At 44.9% G+C, this 27,722-nt stretch overlaps 2 long non-coding RNA genes across 4 annotated transcripts in view; one reads left to right on the top strand and one right to left on the bottom strand.

Moving 5' to 3' along the window:
- Positions 1-27,722, top strand: part of LOC149864968 (uncharacterized) — a 271,749-nt gene that overhangs the window by 62,573 nt on the left and 181,454 nt on the right. The gene's annotated exons all lie outside the window — the stretch shown is intronic.
- On the bottom strand, positions 18-27,449 carry LOC149864970 (uncharacterized). Of its 3 annotated transcripts, XR_016442331.1 has the most exons (5): positions 25,795-27,449; positions 14,212-16,800; positions 9,604-9,764; positions 9,021-9,345; positions 18-583 (listed from the first exon to the last, which is right to left on the bottom strand). It is a non-coding gene; the product is annotated as an uncharacterized LOC149864970 (long non-coding RNA). The 3 variants fall into 3 exon arrangements; XR_016442329.1 differs by having other exon boundaries at positions 9,021-9,764; XR_016442330.1 differs by having other exon boundaries at positions 9,187-9,764.

Raw genomic sequence — 27,722 nt, 5'->3', positions numbered from 1 at the left:
AAAATCCAACTTGGGGTTTCAAAATAACAGTTTTATTAATCAGACAACACACTACACAGCCCCATGAACTTATTGGTTCACACACACAGGCAGCAGGATAAAGAGACTCAGTGGAAGGGTTGGAGTCCGTGTAGGGAAGAGAAGCAGAGTCCAAGTCCTTGGTTGAAGAGGGGGTGGGGGGTGATAGCTACCTATCCAGGCCAGAAAAGGTCCTTGTTCAGTATATGTTGTCCAGAGGGGGGTCACCGGCAGGGGCTCTGGGTCGGTAGGTGGTGTGGCATGATGCTGGTCCAGATGAAGATGGAGTCACAAGGAGTCAGTCTTCACTACCCCTTTTTATGGGGCAGACTATTTCTGATCTCCTATGGGGAGGGCCTGTCCAGGCAATGTCAGTCCTGTTCCAGAGGGCTCCGGGTGTTCTTATTGAGCATATGCAGCTTATCACAATGGTGGGTTGCTTCATCTTTTGTTTCTTGAATGCTGAGGGTGGTTCCAAGGGCTGGGTTATTGGTCCAGGTATTGGTGTTGATCGAGATGGGCAAAATGCAGCCCACTGAGCCATTTTATCCGGCCTGCAGGCCTCCTAAAAATTTCAGAAGATTTATATGAATTTGCCCTGGGCTGCCTGTCATGTGGCCCTTGATGGCTTGCCAAAACTCAGTGAGCAGCCCTCCACCCAAAATAATTGCTCGCCCCCGGTGTTGATGGTTCGGTCATTGAGAGGGAGCTATTTTTAGACTTACTGCCATTGTCTCTCAAGCTCCCTCATTCATCCCCATTCATTCAGGAACCAAGTTACATAGGAGGGGTACTATGAGTCATAGGTTACACAACCAGGCATGGGGATAAGATGGAGGCTTGACATTACAAGATGGAAACTTGACATGCCTTATGCTAACTTACATGTATAGGCCTAAAACAGAAATCACACAATATAAAAGCAGTAAAAAATAAATACAAACATCATAATTATATCAAAATAGCAGGGCACTTATTTGCAAAGAGGGAGAGAAAAATAAAACTTACTACCTAAAAAAATTTTTTAAAGCGTATCCTACACCTTAGCTTACATATACTTATCTATAAGGAATAGAGAAGGAGAGAAAAGTCAGAAAAGGTTGGAGAAGGGGAGGGAATTCATTTTAAAATAAATAAAAAAGAAAAACAGGGGGGTTGATATAACACTGGGTATGTACAGATTTTAACTTCAATACAATAAGTTTAAAATAGAGGTTATTTAAGGTATTAAAATATTTTGAAGTGCTTTTTCCTATCTATTTTCTCTCCCCTAAGGTAAACTCTACTTCAGATGTGACATCTGTATATGTTGGAGGAAGGTGCTTCAAGGAAGACTATCTCCATGCATATCTATTATAGGATGAAAATCTGCTTACTCTAGTCAATGTACAAGCTCACCTTTTCCTGGGTAGGGTTCATTTATGTACTGGGATCCTTAAAATAAAAATTTTGTTTCATATTAGTGTAGTTTGCCTATTAATTTGGGGAACATCCCTTATCTTGCAGGCTTTACTTCATCAGTGTTTTGTTTCTCCCTTGTTTTGCCATGAGTCTGCTGCTGAAAAAAAGGAAGGCTTAATAAAATTCAAACAAGTTTTGTGCATACTCCTTGTCATGGGTGACTGGTACCACTTTATTTGGGGAGGTACATGCCCTGCCTGTGACCAGTCCTGCCGACTGATCCTGTGGTCCCAGGGGAGTCCCCCCGAGCGTGATCCTATGGTTCGGGGGGGAGGGTTCCATGATGGCCGATCACTGCAGCCGATTGCTGCGCTTGCTGCAGTCACTTCTGGGAGCAAGCGCCGGCTAATCACTGCAGCCAGTCCCAGAAATGGCCGCAGCCACTCCTGAAAGTGGCTGCAGTGAGCACAGTGATCTGCTGACATTTGCGGGGGGGGGGCACCAGCATTCCTGTTTGCCCTGCCTGCCCATCTCCTAAGCAGTGAATGCAGCTGTCAGGGAGTGCACTGGTGCTCTCTGGGGGCTCATGTGCACCCCTGTGCACCCCCTATGCATCACCACTGCTTTTTGTTTATAATTGTGGTGGAGGAAAAGGGGGTAAACTCCTTTTAATGGTGCTTTAACAGTGTTTTAATCAGCTTTCAGATATACCATATTTACTCTATTAGAAGTCAAGGATTTTCTCCCAATTTAACATGCGGGAAAACGCTCCTTGCCTTACAATTGAACACAAGGCAGTTGGGCAGGGCAGGCAGCTGCTGTGGCTCTGGCCCCAACCTGTGGTTGTGGCTGGAGCTGTTGCTGCAGCTGCTGCTAGCCACCCACCCCCAACACTGCCTCTGCATGTCCTGCCACTCCTTCTATGAAGGACCCTGTCTCACGCCACTCTGCTTCTCCTTCTCCCTCCCTCTTGCCCTCTGCTCCCCTTGTTTACCTTTGCTCCACACTGGCAGGTTCTTCCGCTTCTGTAGCCCAGGGCATGGAGGACAGTTCCAGCCTGGCCCCGTAGCAGTGCTGCAGAGCCAGGCTGTAAGTGTGCCCTGGGCTGCAACAGGGATGGAGTCTGCAGGCACAGAGTAAAAGTAAAGGGAGGGTAGAGGGGCAGGTGGGGGGGTTAGATAATTCAGGAGAGGACAGATGGAAGGAAGTGGGGGAGGGATCTGATGCAGCAGGTAGTAGAGATAGTATGGAGAGGGGAGAAGGGGGAACAGTGGAAGGTAGCCTGAGGCTGCAGGAGGGCAGAAACAGTGTGGGGCAAGTTGGTTAGGACAGGCAACAGGGGGCAAGCTGCCTGCCTCTTACTGCCTGCCCCATTACTGCCCCCCACCTGTCCTACTATATATACCCTCCACTGCTTCTCTTCCACCACCTGCACCATTACTGCCCCCTCATCACTTCTCCCCCCCCACTTCAGGAATGGGGGGTGGGGGTGGAGTGGCAAATTTAAAATGATCCTTCAATAGTTAGATTCCGTACATGAAATTTATAATAAATTTATAAATATTCCATGTATAGAATGTTATTACTGGGGTTCGGCTTACACTCAGGGTCATCTTGTATTCACAGTCATTTTTTTTTTTGGTAACTCTTGGGAGTCCTTGCATTAACACACCATTTTGGTTATGATTATTTCCTAATCAGAATAAGATTTTTTTGTAAATCTTTACTAAATCTTCTGGCTGCATAAATTTTATTCACTAATGTGGCTGTGGCATTGTAGAAGGACTCTTCGCTATTGTGCTCAGCAAAACAGAGGTAACAGCAGCTCAGATTTCACAGGTACTTCAGTAAGGAACCTGCACAAGCACCAGACCAAGCCATAGGAACGGAAAGACAATGTGGAAGGTTTTCCTGCCATTTCCTTACCTATGGCTGTTTGGTTGGGTAAGAAACCGTGAACTGGATAATAGTTGTGTGTTACATTTTGATGTTTGTTATTTGTTTTTCTGTGATCAAAAGATGTCCTGGAATAGGAAATCTAAGGGTTAGATTTCCTAGGTTTTCCAATTGAATTGCTTGCTCTGGCCTAATGAGAGCTTATTTCTAATTATCTTGTTTAGTACAGTATTGGTAGTGTCCGTATGTTTAGAGACTTTAACTTACAAAATGACTACATTCATTAATTGTATTTTATTGTGAATCCTTTTGTGCAGTCATTTATTTTGAAATTATTTGTCATGATAACCAGGCTTACTGCACTTTTGGCTTTCCTGGTTTCTTCAAGTCTTCCACCTCTGTTGCAGATATCAAGCTGTCATTTATCTTTGGGGAAAGTTAATCCAGCAAGTTCTATTCTCAGATTGTGCTTTTGCAGCAATCTACCATGATGAACAGAGATCAGCTGGGATCCTGGTTTTCTCTGATTTAAAAAAATCCCAATTTTCAGATAGAAAAAAGAAACCCAAAATCTACATTTTCCATGATTGAAATGAAACACCAGTAATATCTATCTATCTATCTATCTATCTATCTATCTATCTATCTATCTAAATGTGGATTCTGGGTTACTTTTTAAATCCAAAAATTGGGGAAATTTTTTAATGGAGAAAACCAGAATCCTTGGAGATCACCCCAGCAGTCTTGACTTTTTGTTTGAAAGAAAAGTAACTGCAAGACAATGCTTGTTAGTTAATTTTTCCCTTTAACCTCACAAGCCCAAATCCTACTTTTGTGGAAGTCAGTGGTCACTGTCCAACTGATGTAAATAGGAATAGGGTTGTAAATAGGAGATATTCAAGGTCTGCACTTTTCATAACTGGTGTTTACATTTCTGCATTTCTATGGCAAGAATTATCTATCTGTACAAATTTTAACAGTAGATGGCAGTCACATTTTCTGCATGGGTTATGATTTCTGCATCTCCAAATCTCTCAGCAAAGTTTTCTTGGTCAGGCCTCAAATCTAATGTTGCATAGTGACATAACCAATATGCATACTGCAGATGCTGTACAATCCATGAGATACATAGTCGTTTCCTTCAATGGAAAAGGAAAGAATGACAAATGAATGTATGTACCAATATATTTTGTATTTGAATTTGTGCATCAGTGTGAATTACACTTGGATCAAGGTGGCCAGGCCTGTGGAGAGGTGAAGTTAGGGTAGTACCAACTCTACAAATCATGGTTCCCAAAAAACTAGCATGGATTTTTCAGCAAGGGAACATTGACTCTTTTGACTATTATCCTAGCCCTTTCAGTGAGTGAACACGTCTCAACAGTGATGAAAGAGTGATCCCTAAGTGAGCTTGGTTATCGTGGAGATAGGAAAGCTGCCTATATTGGGCATTCTTAAGAGCCCTGCTGATCTTAGAATATAAGGAAATGTAAAGGGCTGATTTCCCATCTGTTTATTGAAGACTGTCTGCATGAACAAGAGTGAGGATCCCCTCAACAGAAAAAAATGAGAGTATGAATTCCTTAAGGAGATGTAATTTTTTTTACTTCATCCTCAACTTTAAGTAGTTGAATAGGCTTACTGATGTCAAATATTAATCAAGACCCACAATTTGCTATCTCAGACAACAAGCTTTAAAAGGAAAAGTGCAATAATTAGAAGATCAAAAAACCAAACAAATTCAACTGTGCACTTTCACTTAAAAATTGCCATAAAGAATGTTTTGAAAAATGTTAATCCACTTGCTGTCAGTGAAAAACTGTGTTCACCAGCTTTTGGCTGAATTATGAGTTAGTGAAAAATAGTTCTTGCAATGGAAGTGCTGACAAAACCTTAACTATACTATTATGAGGCCTGTGCATGGCTAATAAATAGGGACTTATTAAAATTGCAATTTCACAGATTTTGTGAAAAATGTGGAATCCAACACTGCCTACAAAATCTGTGAAAAAAAGAGAAAACTTACAGCAAATAAAATGCTGGCTCCCCAGAGGGAGCCAGCAGCCCTCAGGGTGCTGCAGCTTGGCTGCACAGCTGGCTGGGGGGCAAGGAGGGAGAAGGGGTTGCCTACACACAGGAGAGCCCAAGATGGCTGCTGCCCCCACCCCTTGCTGCTGATTGGCTGAGAGGGCTGGCTGTTGTGGACCCATCCCTCTCCATCAATCAGTGATGAGAGGTGGGGCCGTACAACAGACAGTCTTTGTAGCCAATCAGCAGTGAGGGGCAGGGCCACTGGGGCCCCTTAGCCAATCTTGGATATGATAAGCCTCAAAAATGGCAGCTGGCCCTGCAATCTGCCTGCAAAATCATTTGGCTGCCCTCTTGAGGTGGGTAGACCCCTACTAATAAATAATATACTGTGCTTCTTTCTCTTGTGTTTTAGAAATTTGCAACAATTCAATATAGAGTTTTCTAGTCCTTTGTTGCCATATGAGTGTGTCAGAATGGCAATAAATACTGCACACAATAATAAATACTTTACAGTCATTTACACATGCTTCAGCAAGTACTAAATAACTGCACAATAACAACTGCACAGTTAGTGGTATGTGTAGATACACCCATCACCTTACACTACTTTACTACAGTGATGTAAATAGTTTTTCTCCCCATAACCTTTTATTAAACTGACTCCAGAAAACTGAGGAGAAAGGCTGCTATGTTGTTGTATCTCATGATTAGTATTCCTGTGACCGCTTATTCTTCTTTCTAAATAAATTAAATATTATAGTTTCATAGTTTCTAGGGTCGGAAGAGACCTGAGCAGATCATCTAGTCTGACCCCCTGCCATGGCAGGAAAGAATACTGGGGTCAAATGACCCCGGCAAGATGTTCATCTAACCTCCTCTTAAACACCCCCAGGGTAGGAGCCAGCACCACTTCTCTTGGAAGTTGGTTCCAGATCCTAGCCGCCCTGACTGTGAAGTAGCGCCTCCTGATATCTAGCCTAAATCTACCCTCTGCCAGCTTGTGACCGTTATTCCTGGTCACTCCTGGCGGTGCTCGGGGAAACAGTGACTTCCCCAATGCCTGCTGATCCCCCCCTGACTAGTTTATAACAGGCCATAAGGTCCCCCCTCAGCCTTCTCATTTGGAGGCTAAACAGGTTCAGGTCCTGCAGCCTGTCCTCATAGGGTCTGCCCTGCTGCCCCCTGATCATACAAGTGGCCCTCCTCTGGACCCTCTCCATGCTGTCGACATCCCTCTTGAAGTGTGGTGCCCAGAACTGGACGCAGTACTCCAGCTGTGGCCTGACCAGTGCCTCATAGAGGGGGAGGATCACCTCCTTGGACCTGCTCGAGATGCATCTGTGGATGCATGACAAGGTGCAGTTGGGCTTCCTGACTGCATCCCCACACTGCCGGCCCATGTTCATCTTGGAGTCAATGATGACCCCCAGATCCCTTTCCGCCTCCGTGCTGACAAGAGGGGAATTCCCCAACCTGTAGGTATGGTGCCGGTTGTTCCTTCCGAGGTGCATCACCTTGCACTTGTCTGTGTTGAATCCCATCCTATTCTCATCCGCCCACCCTTGTAACATGTCGAGGTCTGATTGTAGCCTGTTGCATCCTTCCAGTGTGCCCACGTCCCCCCACATCTTAGTGTCATCAGCAAATTTGAACAGGGTGCTTTTTACCCCCTCATCCAAATCACTGATGAAGATGTTGAACAGTGCTGGCCCAAGGACCGAGCCCTGCGGAACCCCACTGCCCACGTCCTTCCAGGTTGAGAAGGACCCATCCACCACCACCCTCTGGGTGCAGCCCTCCAGCCAGTTGGCGACCCATTTGACTGTGTGGGTGTCTACACCACAGCCCCCCAGTTTCTTAATGAGAATGGGGTGAGAGACAGTGTCAAAAGCCTTCCGGAAGTCCAGGAAGATTATATCCACTGCTACCCCTGCGTCTAATGATCTGGTGATCTGATCATAAAAGGCCACCAGGTTGGTCTGACAGGACCTGCCACTGATGAACCCATGTTGGTTGCCCCTAAGCATGCAGTCTACTGCTGGCCCCTCCTGGATGTGTGCCAGCATAATTTTCTCGAACAGCTTGCCTAGGATCGAGGTAAGACTAACCGGCCTATAGTTTCCCGGGTCCTCCTTCCTGCCTTTTTTGAAGATGGGGACCATGTTGGCCCTCTTCCAGTCCTCCGGTACCTCACCAGAGCACCATGAGTGCTCATAAAGTTGTGCCAGGGGACTTGCAATGACCCCGGCCAGTTCCTTTAGAACTCTAGGGTGGAGATCATCTGGGCCGGCTGACTTGAATATGTCCAACCCCTCCAGAAGCTCCCTAACTAAATCCTCGCTAACCCTTGGCCTAGGTGTGCCTCTCCCAGGGCCCAAGGGGGGCCCAGCAGGGAGGTGGCTGTTCTGGTCCCTACTTAGGAAGACGGAGGCAAAGAAATCATTAAACATGTTAGCTTTGCCGTCTGGTGTGATGACCAAGTTACCCATGTCGTCCTACAAGGGCCCCACATTACCCGGGACCTTCTTTTTACCCCCTACGTATTTAAAAAAAGACTTCTTATTGTCCTTAATCTGGGAAGCTAGTCCGAGTTCCATCTCTGCCTTGGCCTTCCTAACTGCCCCCCTACATCCCCGAGCAACTACAGAATAGTCCTCCCTGGTGATGACCCCTTCTTTCCATTGGGTATAAGCCTCCTTTTTAGCAAGGAGACATTCCCGGATGCTTTTGGTGAGCCACAGAGGCTTGTGTGCTCTCCTGCTCCCTTTGATCCTCATTGGGATTACCTTCCTTTGGGCTTGGAGGATCGTCTCCTTAAGGAGCGACCACTCTCCTTGGACACCTGGCTCCCCTCCCCCCCAGGACCTCAGCGCTTCTCCAACTATCCTCCTTAGCTCATTGAAGTCTGCCCTCCTAAAATCTAGGGCCTCTGCCTTACTGCATGCCTTTGCCACCTTGCGCTGGATAGTGAATTCCAGCAGGCAATGATCGCTGTCACCCAGATGGTCGAGCACTCGTAGCCCCCTCACCAGGTCATCACCCGTGGCCAGCACTAGGTCCAACAAGGCGTCCCCCCTGGTGGGGCTGTGCACCTCCTGGGTTAGATGGAGGTCCTGCACTCCGGCTAAGAACCTGCGGGAGTGTTCAGACCTGGCTGACTGCTCTTCCCAGCAGATGTCTGGGAAATTCAGGTCCCCCATGACTACCACATCCTTAGCCTTCACTACCTCTGTGAGCTGACCCAAGAATTCCTGGTCAAGCTCTTCACCCTGGTTGGGAGGTCTGTAGTAGACTCCCACTGTTAAGTCCCTTTCCCCTCGACTGCCTTGTACTCTAACCCAAAGCACTTCAGAGTGCCCCTCCCCTGACTCCTTGCTAATTAACGAGGATGTGTATTCCTCCTTAATATAGAGCGCCACGCCCCCACCCCTCTTTCCTATCCTGTCCCTCCTGTACAGCCTATAGCCCTTGACATTCACTGCCGAATCATGCGTTTCATCCCACCACGTTTCCGTAATCCGCACTATGTCCGGGCTGGTGTCAGCCAGCAGGAGGGTGAGTTCCTCCTGCTTGTTGCCCATACTACGAGTGTTTGTGTAGAGGCATTTGAGGCCTCCTGTGGGTGTGTGTACTGACCCCCTAGTCCCAATGTTACCCTGGCCCCTCTCTCTTACCTGTTTGATTGCTTCGCTCGTCGGTCTGGGCTGGGCTGTAGTTGTGGGTGCTGTTTGGTCTGGCAGTCTGATATTTCCTCTACCCTCATCTTCCCCTTCCCCCGACGAGCCTAGTTTAAAGCCCGCCGGAGGAGGTCCGCCAACCTAGAAGAGAACACATACTTACCTTTAGGGGAAAGGTGGATCCCGTCCCACCCCAGCATGTCTCTCGTCGTGATGTGCCGGTCGTGGCTGAGGAAGCCAAAGCCCTCCTCGAAGCACCATTCCTGTAGCCTCCAGTTGGTTTCTGCGATGCACGTTTCATGCCGTCTGCCTCATCCACTCACTGGCAGGATAGAAGAGAAAACCACCTGTGCGCCCATCTCCTTCAGCACGCACCCCAGAGCATGGTAGTCCTCCATCAGGTGATCAGGGCTTCTCCTGGCCACATCGTTAGTACCCACATGGACTAGGACCATAGGGTAATAATCGGTGGACTGGATTACGGTCTGGAGCATCCCTTTCACGTCCTGAATCCTTGCTCCAGGTAGGCAGTATACCTCGCTTGCTGAGGGGTCCCGGCGACAGATAGGGCCCTCCGTACCTCTCAGGATGGAGTCACCAATGACGATCACGCGATGCTTCTTCCTCCTGGCCTTCTTGCCTCCTTCGGCTTTTTATGGCTAGAAACAGCTCTTTCCTTCAAAAGTTTGTGACAGCTGTTTCAAAATTATGCTGTCATATAATGCACTTTTTGTTAAAGTACTGCAGGAAGAATAAAAAAATTGCCTACTTCAAAATTAAAGGAAATTGCAGAATTGCCTAGAACAAAGCCTTGCTAAAGATTACTATGCAAAAACTCTTGCTATACGGTGGCATAATGTATTTAAAAAAACATTATTAGAAAGCTTTACCATGAAACTCCTTGATTAGATGTTTACTAACACCAACTGTTAAAGGAAGGACTAGCAATCAAATCTTTAGCAGTTAAGAAAAAGTAGCTAAATGAAGAGGGAGACTTGTTGAATAACCTTCTCAGTATTACTTTGAACAGAATAAAAAATACTAATGGTCCCTCACATTTATCATTATCTTTATCGGTATGGCTCCAGAATACTCATTGTTGGAGTACAATCAAATAGGTCAACATAATATGGATTTTTATCATATTACATGATATTTCAGCTAATCAGATTCTCTGGTATGTCCTCTGTTTTGTTCCTTGATCAAGAACAAGATATTATCAGGACTATGGCTGTATTTCTGATATGCTTTATGGGCAGGCCTAAGACATTGCACAGCTATCTCAGCTTCATATAAGGAACATCCATATGCATACAGGTTACTGATGCTAGTCACCTATAGTACAGCTTTTGTCTTTCCTTCTATTTTTGTTCTGTGTTTCTGGTGCATCACTTGGCCGTATGAGGAATGGAAGCTTGATCAAGTACAATAGAGAAAAATGGAATCCACAGACTTGGTGCCTGGTTAATGACAGAACTCTCATTTTTCTGTCGAAAGTTCAGTGCAGTGAGTGAAGCACAGATACAAACAGTTCAGAATATGAATCATAATGGCTGGGGAGGAAGTGTGTGTATATGTGGCATGTGGATTGGCTGAAAGTGTGTACACATACGGAAGGGTGACAAAAAGGGATCAGAAGGTTTTTGTTTGTGTGTGTGTGTATTAATAAAAAATTCAGTGGGAAATGTTATTAATTATATGGCTACTATACTGGAAAGAGAGGATGTTATTCTATACATTTCACCTATAAGTTCAAAGCCTGTCAATGTCTGTTGCTATGAGGTGATCACCATCTTTTGGTTTTTTTTCTAAGATGTGCCATGTAGCAGAGTGAATCAGGTTTTCTTTGCTTTTTATGGGATATGCCTTGTGCTATCCCAGCTGCTAAGGTATTAACATGGAGATTGACAGCCTCCTTAGCTGGGGTAGATAGGTAGCCCTGCAACCACTGCAAAGATAGGAAGGCTGCAGGTTGGAATGACTGACAGCATCCTCCTTCATCAACAGACTTCAGAGGAGTCACCTAGGTAACAGTGGAAGAGGATCATTGAATGTGTGTGGGAACAACTATCTATAAGACAGGTGTGATGGAGAAAGCATTCCAGGTAAGCAGTAGGGGCTGTGAAGAACTAATTACAAAGGACAGCTAAATGGCAATAGCTGAGACTCAACAGGAACCAGGCCATAATTGGACCAAGAGTAGCTGAGAAGATGGCTGCTACCATGGTGGCTATAGAGAACACAGGCCATTAGAGTCATCAGAGACTCCAATTTCCATCTCCATTTGAATCAGGATGTGGTTACGGAGGGGTAAAGGTGAAGTTTTGGAGCCCTATGAAGAGAACAGGGGAGGAACCTGGAAGGTTGCATATGGGGAACTGCCTCCTGTAACTTACATCAAAGTCATGGCAGGTGAGAAATATAACATCATGTAGGCAGACTGAGTGAGCCAGTCCAGGCTCCACCCGGTTGCCACTGGTAGGGTGGAGATCCCTGGGTTGGGGTCTCAAACCATATCATACCTACAGCCAGCACATCTCCCATCAAGTCTAATAGATGGGTCTTTGGAGATGGCAGAATCAAGGAGTTTTGACATCGTGGGTATGTCCAAATGAGTGCACATGTGCCTCTCACAGGCCCTCATACCATTTTGAGATGCCACAGGAAGCATGCTGGGACCAAAAAAAGTTCCCCGCACAGTGTATTTGCAGTGTGCACTCAAAACTTGATACCTGGAAATCCTTTCTGCTCTGTGGGGGTAACCTGCAGGTCCTGCAGTGGTGGTTGTGGGTGGAGTGGGGAGTGGGCTGTATGGGGGACCCATGCCCCTTGATGAGCCCTCTCCATTGGGATGAGCATTGCTGTGGGCTGTGTCTGCAGCCTGGCCATGGGCCAGCTGGCTGCTGCCACTAGTGATGCAGGGGATGGGTAGGGGGCAGTGCTTGGTGGCCTCTTGACACACTGACCCATGAACCCTACATCCCCCTGCACTTCCTGCCACTCCTCACACTCCCTCCATATGCTCCCAACACTCCTTATCCCACACACACCCATAACCCCCCCCCCCAACTTACCTGGGACAGTGCCTGGGTCTTGGTCACACCACAGCTTTGCCCCAATTCCGCTTACCCCAGCACACTAAGGGAGTGTGCCCTGCATGCTGAGGCAGCAGAAGCAGAGTAAAGATGTTCTGGCCAGAAACCAAAGCATCTCTCTCAAGGACCAGCTTCCCAGTTGTGTTGCTTTTTTACTGGGGGAGGGTGGTTATACCTGGATTTCCAGGTATCAAATTTTGATTTGGGGAACTTTTTTTTATTCCCATCATGCCTCTTGTGGTGTCTTAAACTGGTTTGAGATGCTGCAAGATGCATGTGTGGGCTCATCTGGATGCTCCCATGAGGGTACAAGTAGGTGAAGGTAGCTCCAAATAGTTTTTTTTTTTCTCCTTAACACCAAACAAAATAAGATTACCATGAGAAATCACATTTTGTGAAGATATGATGTGAAGAAGAATGTTAAGGAATTGGGGAAGAAGGATGTAAAATAACAAATGGCTCAGGAAAGTAAAGAAGTGGTGAAGAAGTTGTTAAAAACAATAAGAAAGTGGACAGTCCATTATGATGTGGAATCTTTCCAGTTTAATGAGACGGGGAAGAATAAAATTTGGCAATTTCAGGAATATTTTATATATATGCTGCAGGAGAAAATGGCAATGGAAAATATTTTTCTGAATCTTGCTAGGAAAATTGACATTTACAATACTATATGACTTATACTTTCCCTTGGTGATTTACAACATCAGAAATTAGCAGAAAAGATTAAGTAGCTTTCCAGGGGGAACAAAGATTTGTCTAAGGAAAAAAAAAATCTTACTTTCTAGCCAGTCTAAAAATATATATATATTTATTTTGATTTCCATGAAAAACCTGGAGAGATTGTTTATTTGTGGGATATGGAACTGTGATTTCTGTTGATACAATGAAAATCATCTAGGCATAAGTTGTAATGTTTGAGTCCACAAAGAAACTGTCCAAAATGTGTAAAGGTGTTTCTTGTAAATTTCAGTATATAAAAAGGCCACACCATAGAATCACAGGGTCTCAAGGATCCTCTAGCCCAACCCCCTGCACAGCTGCAGTATAAAGTATTGCTAAGCCATGCCAGATATGCATACCTAATCTCCTCTTAAGATGATCCTACAAATTCTCTAGATAGCTTTTCCTACTGTTCTTACAATTAGGAAGTTTTTACTGAGATTTATCCTAAAGCTGATTTGCTGTACTTTAAGCCCATTGCCATATTTCTTGCCCTCTGTGGCAAGGGATAACAGATGTTTTCTTTCTACTTTATGGAAGCTTTTCAAATATTTGAAAGCTGCTATCATGTCCTTTCTTAATCTACTTTTTTCCAGACTAAACATACCTTGCTTCTCAGCATGTCCTTGTATGGATTGCATTCCAACCCCTTTATCATTAATGTCACTTGTTTTTGGAACTTCTCTAGTTTCTCTACCTCTTTTTAAAAAAGGGTGCCCAGAGACACACTAGTCTCATTGAAGCTTCACCCTAGTGGGAAGTAAGGCATAGACAGAATTGACATTTTCTAAGTGATGGGGCCTGGGGAGATATGAATGAGATGCCGGGCTGGCATGTTCATTGATCAGCTGATGGCGCAGCAACATGCAGTGCTGCAATGCCACTTTATAAGATCATACTCCTTTTGGGTTCAGGGGCACATGTTGGATGATGTCAGTGTGCTGCAATGTCTGGTCAGTATACAGGGATATGTGGCCATACATTGTGGAGGCAAGAGCTGGAAGGCAGAGCCCAATTAGGGCTTGAGAGCATCCCAAAGAACCCCAAGGAGGACTATTATGCAGGAGGGAACGTGGATTTCCTACCCTGCTTTAGGGCTATCCTCAATGTTAAGAGGGGAAGCCCTGGCATATCAGGACTACTTATATGTTTTCTTTTACTTTTAGTTCCCACTTAGTGGATACCCTGGAGGGTTTGGTTATGTTTGATTGTAGGGTGAACCTGGGTGAGTGCATGGAGGCCATGGGCAGATTAGTTGCTTTTTGACTATTGACCCGGTCAGCCCAGAAGACATAAAGGATGAGGGCATTTTTTTTTTTTGGCCCTTCAAAGGGTTTAAGTTTGGGGTACCCATAACTGTTCCAGGGACTTACCTGGACAAGATCCCAGAAGTAAGGGATCCAAAGGGCATCTTTGAAAATAATGGTATTTCTTAATTCCGTTGTTCAGCTCCACTGCTTTTGGAGATCCCAGGGATGGGGATCTGTATAGCAGTTCTAAGACCACCCACCGCTTCCCAGGAGGCAAGGAACAAGACATCGATGACACGGTTTTGATGTTGGTATCCTCAAAAGTGTCCAGAAGCTTGAACCTGGTGGCTGATACATTCTTGGTGACACAACTGTTGATGTGTGGATGGTGTAGGGGAGGGAGAACCCCAAATCATCAGCTTGCAGTACCATGTGTAGCCCAAAAGGGGAATCTGTAATTACCACTGGACCCTCCTGTTTTCTTTTGTTAACACCAAAGGCATGGCAGGTGAGTCAGAGGAGTTTCTCTCTTAGGGCACTCAAGAGTTACACTGCTTAGAGGAGCAGTAGTATCACATGGCCCTTGAGAGTGGTGTACAGCTGTGATCTAACACATGTACATGGCTGCAGAGCACTTCTAAAATGGCTGATCATGCAAAAGATTAACACTCATCCATTCAGGTAATAGATTAATATGCTCTGCTTGACAGCATCTTAGGGAACTTATGTTCCCATGAGGGTTAACTTCACATCAGCTACCCCAGGCCCCTGAGGCAAGGGGGCTTTATTCTACCCCACCCCAGCTCTGACTAGGCCTCTTGAGAGCAGCAGCAGCTCCTGGGCAAGCCCAGCCTGAGCTGGAGGTGGGAAGGAGGGCAGGGAAGCAAGGCTAGGGGGAGGGCTGGTTCTGGCCAGCACCCTCACCTCCAGCCACGAGGGCTGGTGCAAGTGGGATTAATTCCCCCTGACCCAACAGACAAACATCTGTTCAGCTGGGGGTGGGAGGGTGCTCTAACTCATGACACTTTATGTAAAGTGCCATGAGTTAGAGTGGGGTCCTGAACATCTGTCCGTGCTCATAGCAGGATATATCACTTCTCATGTCTTGCATACAATAATTCTGTTAATAGAGTTCAAAATTACATTGAATTTTTTTTGCAACAGATTCACACTGCTGCTGTGGTTGAGTTTACAATACAATATAGTCTTCAGGTCCTTGTTATCAGTGATTGCTCATTCTGTACTGTATATTTGGTTTAACTTCCCAAAGGTGTGGCACCTTACATTTATTTTTGTTGAATAGCATTTGGTTTTTTGTAGTCCAGTTGTTTAATTTATCAGGACCTTTTTGAACTCTAATACCTGTCCTCCAAAATGGTTTCAGCTCCTTCTTATTTCTGCATTCAAGTCATTCATAAAAATGTTAAATAGCTCTGGACCTTGAACACAGCCCTGTGGAACCCCACTTGAGATTTACTGCTGTGACCATCTGGTTTCAAATATCCTTTCACGCACCACTTTAGTGCATGCGTCTGGTGTCGGGCACTGTGTGGGTTCAAGTGACCTCTGTAGGGGTCCTTGATCACCTTGGGAAAAACCCCCAAACCCTCCTGCCATGACTTTGATTGGATCCTCAATTGTGGGATCTCTTGTTGGTGACTCCTCAGGATTGGTCATGCTTCCTGATGGATATTCATGGGGCTCCACCTCCCCTACATCCTTTCCATATGCCAGCCTCTGAGACAAACTACTTGATCTTAGTAGAGCTTGCTCTCCAGTCTCATTGATCCCTGCTCTTCACGCCTCCTGGATTTCGATTGATTTCATCGCTGGGCTCCAGGGGCGATTGGGTGCCCAGCTCTCCTGGATGTCACATTGGCAGCCTGCCAGCTGTTTGCTGGGTCCTAGGGCAGCTCCTGTCCTTGGAGCATTACCTGTTCCCCATCTGAATAGAAAGAAAAAATATGGCGATCCAAAGAAAAAATGACAGAAGGGTACACTTTTCTTTAAAAAGAAAAAAAATGGACACAAAAGAAAAGAAGGCTGGAAAGGGGGGAGGAGGGGGAGGCTAACTAGCCCTTCCACCCTCAAAATCCCAGTGCCTGCAGGTTAGTTTGTCCCTTGATGCTGCTCCAGGTCTCTGCCTTCGTCAAAGTCCTCCTCCGCTCCTCCTGGAGCTGGATCTGCCGCTGCACGCCGGTGCTGCCTGAGGCCGGCATGGAGAGCTCTGTCAGCTTTGGCCATCTCCACCACTCTCATCTTCTCTGCACTGGTGCCAGCTTTTATCCCAGCCAGGTGGCATTCATCAATGATGTCATCTACCCATGTCAGCTCCAGCAGGAAATAAGCATGACTTATGAACCGCGCGGGTGTTTCTTCCCAGTGGGGCTTGTCCTGTGCCCGGTGGCCTGAAATAGGTAAGTGACCCTTGATTTTGGGGGTTTTCCTGTGGGGGCAGGTTACCCCTGTCCCAAGTTCCATCGCAGGGAGGGTTTCCTGCTCCCTGGTGACCGCCCCACTGGAACAACTGCCTTTCTGGTATTGATACATTTTATAGTTATTGTTTGCTTCCTTTTCTTCTTCACAAGTGGAGAAGGTGCACCCTACAAATAATTAGAACACCAGACTGTGTCAACAGTTCCATTATTTTGGGATTTCATCTTGATGTGCATCTTCAGCAGGCTTTCATGTAAAAGCTGTAGCATAAGGGCCCTTGAACATAACAACAGCAGAAATCATTGAGAGAAAATTACTACTACGACCTACAAATATTAGAACTGGACTAGCTATGTGACTACCAAGGACCTGTGGACTCTACCTTTACAACTGAACAGATATCTTTGTATATTAGAAGGACCTTGCTTTTTGTTAAATACTAATGCACTTTTTAAAATATCCATATCTGGTAGGAAATGGGACTTATTTCTGGAAGAATGGATCAGTATGGCCTAAAGCTGCTTCAATCATCCATTAGATAAAAGCACCAACCCCCCGCCCCCACTGAAGCAACTGATCTATACAGACATTAGGTGAGCAGGGTCAAACTAAGGCGATGTCTCTTCTGGGCATGCACTGCACTTGGTGTGGGGGCATGCAAAGTTTCAAGTAAAGTGCCCTTTTTTAAAACATCTGTAAGCAGCCACAATGACCAGTTGTAAAAAAATAAAAGTTCAGAGACAAAAAAGGCATTTCAGTTGCAAATGTTTACCACACGTATTGGAATAAAAGATAAGTACCTTTTAGCCTGAAGATACCGTGATGATATCAGAGAAAATGCAAAAAGATTAATCTTTAGATTTGAAGGTTTGAATTAAAGCAAATACAACATGCTATTCTGGACATGAGTCTTTGGGCACAGAAAATACAATCCAGCTTCCAAACTAAATTTAAATTAAGTGTGATTATGTGCAATTATGTGTAGCCAGTATATACCATCATATTTGTTTTCTATTTACTGCACACCTATACTGAATGTTCCCATTTTGTGAGGGAGAACAGTTACAGGGAGAAGAGTATGGGACATCTTTAACATTAGTGATTTAATCAATTAGTCATTCTATTTACAGTATTACTCATTATGCCCAGAAGTTTGCTAAATTCATAAAATCATTCCATGCTGTGATATAGCTGAGTTTTCATTTTTTATTTAGAGCTAATCACAAAAGAAACCAGTGATATTAACATCATCTCAGTTTTGAAAAGTGCTGAGCGTATGACATTTCACCCATTTATTAACTCTAAAAAACAAAGCAAGCCCTCCTCCAAAGTAAAAAAGAAAATAAAAAAAAAGTAAAAAGAAGAGAAAAAAGAAACCAGTATTTCACATTAGTACCCTTAAATCTGTTCCCTTTGTTTTTCTTTGGAGAATGATATGAATTCTTCTTCATGAAAACTAATCAACAGATGAAAAGACATTGCATCAGCCAGATAAGTGAGGTGGAATAAAAAAGATCTTTTGTCATAATTATTAACAGCATATTACATTTATTCAGTATCTTTTATCTCCCAGACTGATCTGTGTTATTAATGATTATGGTTCATTTGTTTCATTAAATTTTGCTTTTATGTATTTTGCTCTAAAATTATGCCACAGAGAACACAAATTATGTTCAATAATTATGATAAATCTGCATTCCAGTCTACCACACACAAAGCAGGAGTATCTAAAAAAGCATTTTAAGGCACTATAGTATTTTGATCTAAATCAAGGTAAGCCATTTATTTTAAGGCAAAGGAAAATAACTGGCATTTTGCATTTTCAATTAAGTATGTATGGGCTACTTATGACTAGGCTTGGCAGGATTCAATTTTTATTGGTAAATATTGATAAAAGTCGATTTCACCACATACTCTCAGACTGTGACAGGGGGCCGTTTTTCACTGAGCTCAACATTGGACCCCTCCCCACTCCGCACCTGTCTAGGGCAGTCCACCCTGCCTCGCCTGCCACACCACTGCAGTTTCATAAAATTTGATGTTAATCTAAGATGGAGGTCGCCTATTCTAAACCCTGATGCCAAGGGCAAAATACATGCTTTGACCTTCCCATGCCTCGCAGATGGCCTCCAAACAGTTGACTCTCAGCCCTCTCCAGAGTCAGACTCTGTCCCTATGCTGGGCCTCCTACATGCACCCCCATAACTAGGTCTCACTCACACTGCTCCTTTAAATGGGTCACACTTATTTTTGCCCCGCCATGGGCCACATGCACTCTCCCCTATTCTGTATAGCCTTTCAGGCCCCCTCGGCCCTACTCCATACAGCCCTTCAGGCTCCTCTCTCTCATGCTTGGCCCTAAGCATCAAGTCACCTTCATCATGGGTGACCTGAACTTTCTAGACAGCTGATGGGAAGAGCAGTCAGCCAGGTCTGACTGCTAATGTAGGTTCCCAGCTGAGATACAGGACCTCCATCTAACCCAGGAGGTGTACAGGCCCACCAAGGGAGCTGCCTTGTTGGATCTGGTCCTGGCCATGGGAGACGACCTGATGAGGGGTCTGCGGGTGCTTGACCACCTGAGTGACAGCGATCATCGCCTTCTGGAATCCACCATCCAGCACAAGGTGGCAAAGGCCTGCAGCAAGGCAGCAGCCCTGGACTTCAGGAGGGTAGATTTCAATGAGGTAGGAGACTAGTTGCGGAGGCACTGAGGTCCCAGAGGGGAGGGGAGTTGGGTGTCCAGGAAGAGTGGTTGTTCCTTAAGGAGACAATCCTCCAAGCCCAAAGAGAGGTAATCCCAACACAAATCAAAGGGGAAAAGAAGGCATAAAAGCCCCCGTGGCTCACCAAAAACATACAGGAATGTCTCCTAGCCAAAAAGGAGGTGTACACCCATGGAAGGGAGAGGCCATCACCAGGGAGGACTATACCTCAGTTGCTTGGGGCAGTAGGGGCGCCGTCAGGCAGACCAAGGTGGAGATGGAACTGGGACTAGCTACCTGGATAAAGGACAAAAAGAAGTCCTTTTTTAAATACATAGCGGGTAAAAAGAAGGTACTGGGTAACATAAGGCCTCTGCAGGACATGCTAGAAAATCTGGTCATCGCATCAGACAGCAAAGCTAACCTATTTAACAATTTCTTTGCCTCCATTTTTCTCAGCAGGGACCAGGGTACCACCACCACTGGGACCCCCATAGGTCCCAGGGGAGGTGCACCCAGGCCTAGGGTCAGTGAGGACCTAGTCAGGGAACTTCTGGAGGGACTGGATGTATTTAAATCAGTAAGTCCTGATCATCTCCACCTTAGAGTGCTGAGGGAATTAGCAGAGGTCATGGAGGGACCCCTGGCATGGATTTATGAGTACTCATGGTGCTCTGGCATGAGACTGGAAAAGGGCCAATGTAGTTCCCATTTTCAAAAAAGGGAGGAAGGAGGACCCAGGAAACTATAGGCCAGTCAGTCTTACCTCGGTCCTGGGTAAGCTTTTTGAGAGAGTTATCCTGGCTCATGTCCGTGAGGGGCCAGTAGGGGAGATTATGCTTAGGGGTAACCAACACGGGTTCATTAGAGGCAGGTCCTGTCAGACCAACCTGGTGGCCTTCAATGACCAGGTCACAAAATCCTTAGGTGCAGGGCTAGCAGTGAACATAGTCTTTCTGGACTTTAGGAAAGCCTTTGACACTGTCTCTCATCCCATTCTCATTAAAAAAATAGGCAACTGTTGTCGACACCTACACAGTCAAATGGGTCAGTAGTTGGCTGAAGGGCTGCACCCAGACAGCGGTGGTGGATGGGTCATTTTTAACCTGGAGGGATGTGGGCAGTGTGGTTATACAGGGCTCAGTCCTCGGGCTCACATTGTTCAACATCTTCATCAGTGACTTGGACAAGGGGGTAAAAAGCATCCTGTTCAAATTCACAGATGACACTAAGATGTGGGGAGAAGTGGGCACACTAGAAAGGAGGAATAGGCTGCAATCTGACCTAGACAGGTTACAAGGGTGGGCGGATGAGAAGAGGATGGATTTCAACACTGAAACTGTAAGGTACTGCACCTGGAGAGGAACAACCAGCAGCATACCTACAGGCTGAGGAACTACTTCCTTGTCAGTGCAGAGGCAGAAAAGGATCTTGGAGTTACTATTGATGCCAAAATGACATTGGTCAGGCCACAGTTGCAGTACTGCATCCAGTTCTGGGTGCCGCACTTCAAGAGGGATGTGGACAACATGGAGAGAGTCCAGAGGAGGGTCACCTGCATGATCAGGAGTCAGCAGGGCAGGCCGTACAAGGAGAGCTTAAGGGACCTGAACCTGTTCAGCCTCCACAAGAGAAGGCTGAGGGGAGATCTAGTGGCTGTTTACAAACTAGTTAGGGGGGACCAGCAGACACTGGGGGAGTCCCTGTTCCCCCGAGTACTACCAGGAGTGACAGGAAATAATGGTCACAAGCTGGCAGAGGGTAGATTCAGACTAGACATCAGGAGGTGCTACTTCACTGTCAGGGTGGCTAGGATCTGGAACCAACTTTCAAGAGAAGTGGTGCTGGCTCCTACCTTGGGGATCTTTAGGAGGAGGCTGGATGAACACTTCACCGGGGTCATTTGACCCCAGTACTCTTTCCTGCCATGGCAGGGGTTTGGATTTGATGATCTGCTCAGGTCCCTTCCGACCCAAACCAACTACCAAGTATGAAACTATAACTCCTCACAGACCTTCAGACCACCCAATTCAGGCCCACTCTATTATGGGATATCAGGCCTATGGTCCTACACATTGTGCTGATTCTGGACCCTGGCCCTCTCTGGTTTCAGGTATCTCAAACTCAGCCTACTGCCAACTCAGGCCTCAAGTGTCTGTAAATGTACCTGAACCCTTTACTTGGCCTATGTCAGGGTGTTCTCCCTTAGCCTTCCCCTCCATGGGTTACCCACAAAGCAGTGGGGGCTGAAGCTTTCTGGCACTCCATACATGCCTTTCACTGAGGAGGACAAGATATGGCATTTCCTGGAGACTGCCCCACCACAGGCAGCCCCAAACCATCCAACCCCAGCAGGATGCAGTTTCACGTCTTACCCAAGACCCACTGCAGGCCTACCTACATTGGTCTTTCTCCTCCCTCTCTGGGCTCCTTGATGTTCTTCCTGGGCTGCTCATTCCTGGGCATTCTTTTCCAGCCTCCACCATATTAACATAACCCTCAGTCACTGACCACAACTCCCTCTTGGACCCCTTACAGAATACCTCCCATCAGGTCACTGTGCTTCAGCCTCTGTTATTCCAGACTGCTTGCTGACTGACCTCCTTACTCTCTTTCCTGAGAGTTCTTCACTCACTTGAGCCCGGCCCCTCTTTCCAGTCAGTTGGGACCCCAGGCTCATGGTTCTGGAGCCCCTCGTGGTGGGCATACTTGCCCTTCAGCCTCTCAGCTTGGGCCAGCCATGATTCCTAGGTCAATCTACAAACATCTGACTCTCTTAATTGATAGCGGTCCACACCTGGGCTCTTCCATAACTCAGCTGGCATCAGTGCTACAGCAGTTATGTTTGTCATTAATAAATTGTCTTCCCCCCACACCTCTAATTTCACAGAATCTTGAAGATTTAAATCAATAAAACTAAATAAATGGTATAAATGAAACCCATATTGTCTGTCAAAATTATATTTAAAAAAAGATCAAATTCCGCTAAGCCTGTTTATGACAGAGAAAGATGGACCCCAAAATGGTTGACGTGCAGAAATAAGGAAGGAAATAAGCAATTTGCAGTAGCATAATCTGGTCTGGCAAGGAATAATGGGCCAAACTTAAGGTCTAGAAAAAGATGAATGATTAAAAAGAAATCCGAGATGTGAAATTATATTTCTATGAGAAGTGGTGAAACTTACTGGATTAATTATTGGGAAGTACACAGTGTTTTTTTTTTCTCAGTGAGTGGGGTGTGGATTTTTATCCATTCAAAGATCTTTCATTTTTAATGTGGGAATGAGGTCTCCTTGGCATCACTATCCCCCCCATATGGATCTCACAAAACTCTCTGCATAGTTTAGGGCAGGGGTGGGAAAAATATGGCCCATGGGTCAGATTTGACCCATGAGGCCATTCTATCCAGCCTGTGGAGCCCCTAAAAAATGTAGAAAATTAATATTTCTCTGCCCTTGATTCCTGTCAAAAACGCTTTTTGTACTGCTGGGGCCAGGACAGGGCAGCTTTTTATAGTGTTGGGGACAGCACAGGTGCTGGCTCCAGGTTCTGGCTGCCCCTGGCTGCAGATCCTGGAGGAGCCAAGTGGGGTTATGTTTCCCCAAGTGACACAATTTGCTCTACAACAAAGTGCATGCCCAAACACATGTGCTGAGGCAAAGAGCCCCGGTTCAAATTTTCACTGGTTCTATTTGAGCTGCGGCAAGCGCACGTGCTAGCATGTGTGGATGCGCCCAAGGAGGGCAGTGAAGCACTGGAACAGGTTACTCAGAAAGGTTGTGAAAACTCTATTCTTGGAGGTTTTGAAGACCCAGTTAAGACAAAGCTTGGGTTGGGGTGATACAGTTGGGTGTCCAGCTTTGAGTAGGGGGTTGGACTAAATGACCTCTTGAGGTCACTTACAACCCTCATTTTCAATGATTCTATGACCTTTCCTGGACATGTGTAGTTTAGGTAGAGGTTCAGACACTAGTGAAGAGGATGATGGCTGAAGGAGGTAAGTGGGTTCGATGCATTTTTTTAAAAGTGAGTAGTAGTTGTTGGGTATGCTTTTGCATACCCAGCTGAAAATAACTTTGAAGGAAATTGATTTTATAGATACACTGATCATTCACTCACTGTAAGTCCAGTATCAGGAATGTTTTACGGTGTGTTAGACTGCACAGGCAAAGTGTAAGGCACACAAATCATTGGTTGTTTTGGAAATCAGACCCCTAATATTCATGGTTCTGGCTGAGGTATGGATCTCATAATCATCTAAGAGCTTGGATGAATATTCAAAACACATTAGAGCTATCCTTAAACTTCTGGATTTACAATTCTGGTTGGGAAATTTTGGACAGTGATGATCCCAAGCTATTTGTGGTGAATTTGATAAATGGATAGTATGAAAAAGCTCTCCACAACTTTGCACTATTCTAGTTACACAATCATAATGCTTGTATTCTCCTAAGTGCATAAATTACCACTACTTTTCTCATCAAACCCTTTTCACAGGCTAACAACCACAGAAGGAGAGAGGTAAAGAGTAAATCCTATCAAAGTGTTATGTAGCTGCAATGACCCATTCACAGCATCCTACTTCCAGCTGTATATGAAAGGCACATTTTGTATGTTTCTGTTCATTGCTACCTCCTTGGAATACAATAGGTTAATTTGATCAGTGGGAGGTAAATTAAGTGAAGTCATGTCAGGGAGTAATATTACCCAGTGTATTTATCATATCCGTTGTATATATCATTGCATGCTTAAAGATTCACTTTGTTCTAGTGGAGGGTTCAAGCCTGTGTCATGAAGTGTGAAATTGAACTAGAATTGCATGTGAATTTGCTCTTGCAAATGGTATGTCTCAAGATAATAGCACCAGATCATGGTACTCAGTTTACAAAAAAATCTAGCAAATCATTTTACTTGGAAACTTGAGAAATGTGTGGGTGATGTTTTAATACTTCAATAAGAAAATAATACCTACTGTATTTATAATGAATTCCACAGGGCTAATTCTAGCACCGAATCCAATGTTATAAAATGTCAACATCATACCAGAGCTTAATGGCTCCATAATTTGTGATAGCATAGCTAGAATGAACTGGAGCTAAAATGAGCTGAAATTTCAAATGGATGATTGTCCCATATATTTTTTTTTCTTACTGTCTCTTATTACATTTTTTACCTACTAGTATTTCTAGTGTTTACCCAGAGGCCAGAAACCTACATAAATAGAAGACATAAGGCTGTAACACTATCATAATCTGTTTCTTTCAGATATGTTTGTCATTATACAGTAGGGGGGAATCAACTCAGTGATACTGAAACTAGTGACAGTTTTGTACCAGATGTTTCTAAGTATATACTATTTGATCTCTGGCATGAGTTCTGTCTGGAGCTTTATAGTGTTTTTTTCTTTTCTTTTCATTTTGTACTCTGGTATTTTGCTTCCTATGCCAATTGGTGCCAGAAAGCACAGTTGTATTCAAGATTTTTGAAAACGTGAACTGACTCTTATTTTTGAAAAGCTAGAAAAGAAAAGAAAAACGGCTTTCAAGTTTCAGATCAGGGCTTACTCAGACTATTTTGTCTATCTCCAGCTGAAAAACTGTCACTGTCTGCATTCCCTGGTTCTCTCTGGCTAGGTACACACATTCAAAAAGCCTGAGGTGGAATCTAAGTCACGCAGTTTTCTGTAAATGGCATAGTTTAGATTGGTAGTGAACAAAATACATATTCACCCTTTTGGGGGGGTGGGGGTGGGGAGGCGCAGAAATCTTAGACTGGGTTGTGCCATTTTTAAACCAGTTTTGTGTGCCAAACTTCTGTTCTGTTGCAAGTATAGCTTGGTTTCCAATCACTTATAACAGTAAAAGTATAATGTTTGTACCAGGCCTTTATGCCTTGAAACACAACTTCTCCTCCCCCTGCTATCCTCTTCTCTCCCTCCCCCTGGGTCAAAGTACCACCAAGAACAAACATGTAAGGTCAGATTTTTAAGTGTATTATTTCAAAGTAATCAGCTAGGTACGTTTTAGAGTGTATACCATCAATACAATCACCATCTTTTAGTAATAACTGGGATTGAATTCCTGAACTTGATCCATAAATTGTATATTCTCTACTTAAAATCATGTATTTTTCTCATCTAAATGAAAGTGGGGATTATTACATTTCCAGAACATTTCCATCTATGCAATGCAAATAGCAGTTAGGAGTCCAAAATGCTCAGCCTAACTGGATTATATAGTGTGTTTTATTTTGGATTGTTATAATTATTAATAAGGGCCGGATTCTCTCCCTGAGTGCATGTAAGAAAGTAAGCTCTGAGTGTGTGTGAGGAAATAATTTGAGTCCCTAGCTATTTCATTCTTGTTTTTAATGTAAATTATATCCTATGAAGGAGTGAGAGGGAGAGAACAGACATCCCAAGGTGGTTTACATGCTGGGCAGGGGCGGTCAGGAGAAGGAAAGCAGTCTGCAGCAACAGATGGAGAAAGTAAAAACAAGTAAAACTTGCAGCACGGAGGGCCGGCAGGGCTGCAGCTGGAGACTGGAAGGGAAGGAAAATACCCACCACATTTCTGGAGCAGCATCTTGCTCAGGATTGGAGGAGGGAGGCTGCCCAAAGGTATTTCTGGCCCCGGAGAGGGGCAGAGAGGCGTCAGTTCCCTGAAGGCTGCAGGGAGAGAGGAGCGGCTGAGCGTCCCAGCAGGCAAGGGCTGAGGAACTTGCCAGAGGAACACTGCAGGAGTGACCCTGAGCAGGAGGCAGGCGGAGGCCGGCACACACCCAGCTGGTGATAATCTCCAGAGGAGAAGCCTCAGCTGAGGATCCGGAGAGAGGGAACCCACAAGGCCTTTGATAAGTTCTGGAGTGGAGTGTCAACAGAGGATTCAGAGCAGGGGCCTGAGGAAAACTGCGGTTACAGGTAGAGCCTTCCTGCACATAGGGGAGACCCCAAAGAGGGCAGGCCTGTGCATAATAAAGACTGGACTAAGTGATTTCTTGATCGTTGCACTTGGGATTTGAGAACTGATCCCGGGTGAAAGGTGTCATAGACTGAGCTCAACAAGGAGGCTGCGAGGAGCCGGGGCTTTCCTTGGGGTCTTTTTGCCTTTTCTTTTGATGTTTGAGCACAGGCCAAGACCAGCCCTGGAAGGTGTGTACCTAATCGAGACCAAAGGCACCCTGGTGTAGATGGCCAAACAATAGCACAACAGGCAGCACTGCAACCTGGCTGCAGAAGGATTTGTGAGTACCATCTGGAGAGGCTAGGCTGGGCTAAAGGGGAGGTTTGGAGCCACACAGAAGAAACAGAGATTGAGACCAGGCAGGATCACCACGGGCAGTGCCTCCTGGGAATATATTTAATCAAAGTCATGGCAGGAAAGAAAACATAAAACCAACTTCCTGGCAGATCAGGTGATCCAAAGCCGAGGTCCACCCTGTCGCCGCCTGTAGGCAGATGAGCTCAGGACAGTGGTAGCAAGCCCTACAACACATACAGCCATCACATATTCTCCTTGACTTTCCAACAGAAATGAGATTCGTTCATAAAGCCTATCTGACTCCGAGTTTGAAAATATATTAGTAATTGGGATGTAAGTTGTCAAAGGGAGACTGTATAAATCAATTTAGTATTCAAAATGATGGTAGTACTATGTAATATTCATGTAGGGTTGTGTTTATAATATTTCTAAGGTCAACATTTTTTCATAAAAATGGTATTTTAATTGAAAATGGGTTTCTGCTTGTAATACCCCTCTCATGTTTTCTTTCTTTCTTACAAAAATCTATTTTTAACAAACACAAGTTAAAAAACCCCTAATCAATAACTAAACAATAACAAAAACAAAACAAGGAAAACTTTTAGCATTTATTTTTTAAATGTTTTGAAATGGAGAAATTGCCACTTTTTTAGAAAAAGAGACAAGGGAAATGGAAAAAAAAGAACTTTCGTGTTTTAAAATAACACTGATCTACATTTAAAAAAGAATTCTTTTTCATTAAACTATACTTTGCTGTTTTTTCCTACTTTTAAAATAACCAGAAAATGTGAGAAAGTTTGGTGGTGGGGCTTGCTTTTCATACCTGGACTAGAAACAGATGTTGCCTTTGTCCTGGGACAAATTGTGCCTCTCTTTGTCCTGGAACATGACAGTCATGGGATTGGCATTTACACACATCACTCTTCCAATCAGCATTTAGTGAGATGCTGAATGCACTGCTGCTTTTCTGCTATTTATTCAGTAATGGAGTACTGGGACAATTATCTAGACACATTTCATGATGTCCTGGGGCAAACAGTTAATGCTTCTTATCCTATGAACCTATTTAGGTTTGGTCCTGGGGGCTAAGTACAGGCAGTCAAAATGTCTGAGGCTGAATTAATTCAGTCTTTGCAGGTTAGTCTATGGTGCAAAAATTGAGCCAATAAGCAAATGAACATTCACTTGTGATTCAGAAAATGCAGCCACATGCCTGCAGTGCTTCAAGGCAGAA

This window comes from Crocodylus siamensis, chromosome 5, assembly GCF_052110815.1.
Source record: "Crocodylus siamensis isolate JL-2025a chromosome 5, ASM5211081v1, whole genome shotgun sequence".
Taxonomy (NCBI): Eukaryota; Metazoa; Chordata; order Crocodylia; family Crocodylidae; genus Crocodylus; species Crocodylus siamensis.
This window is presented reverse-complemented; position numbering and strand designations above follow the sequence as displayed.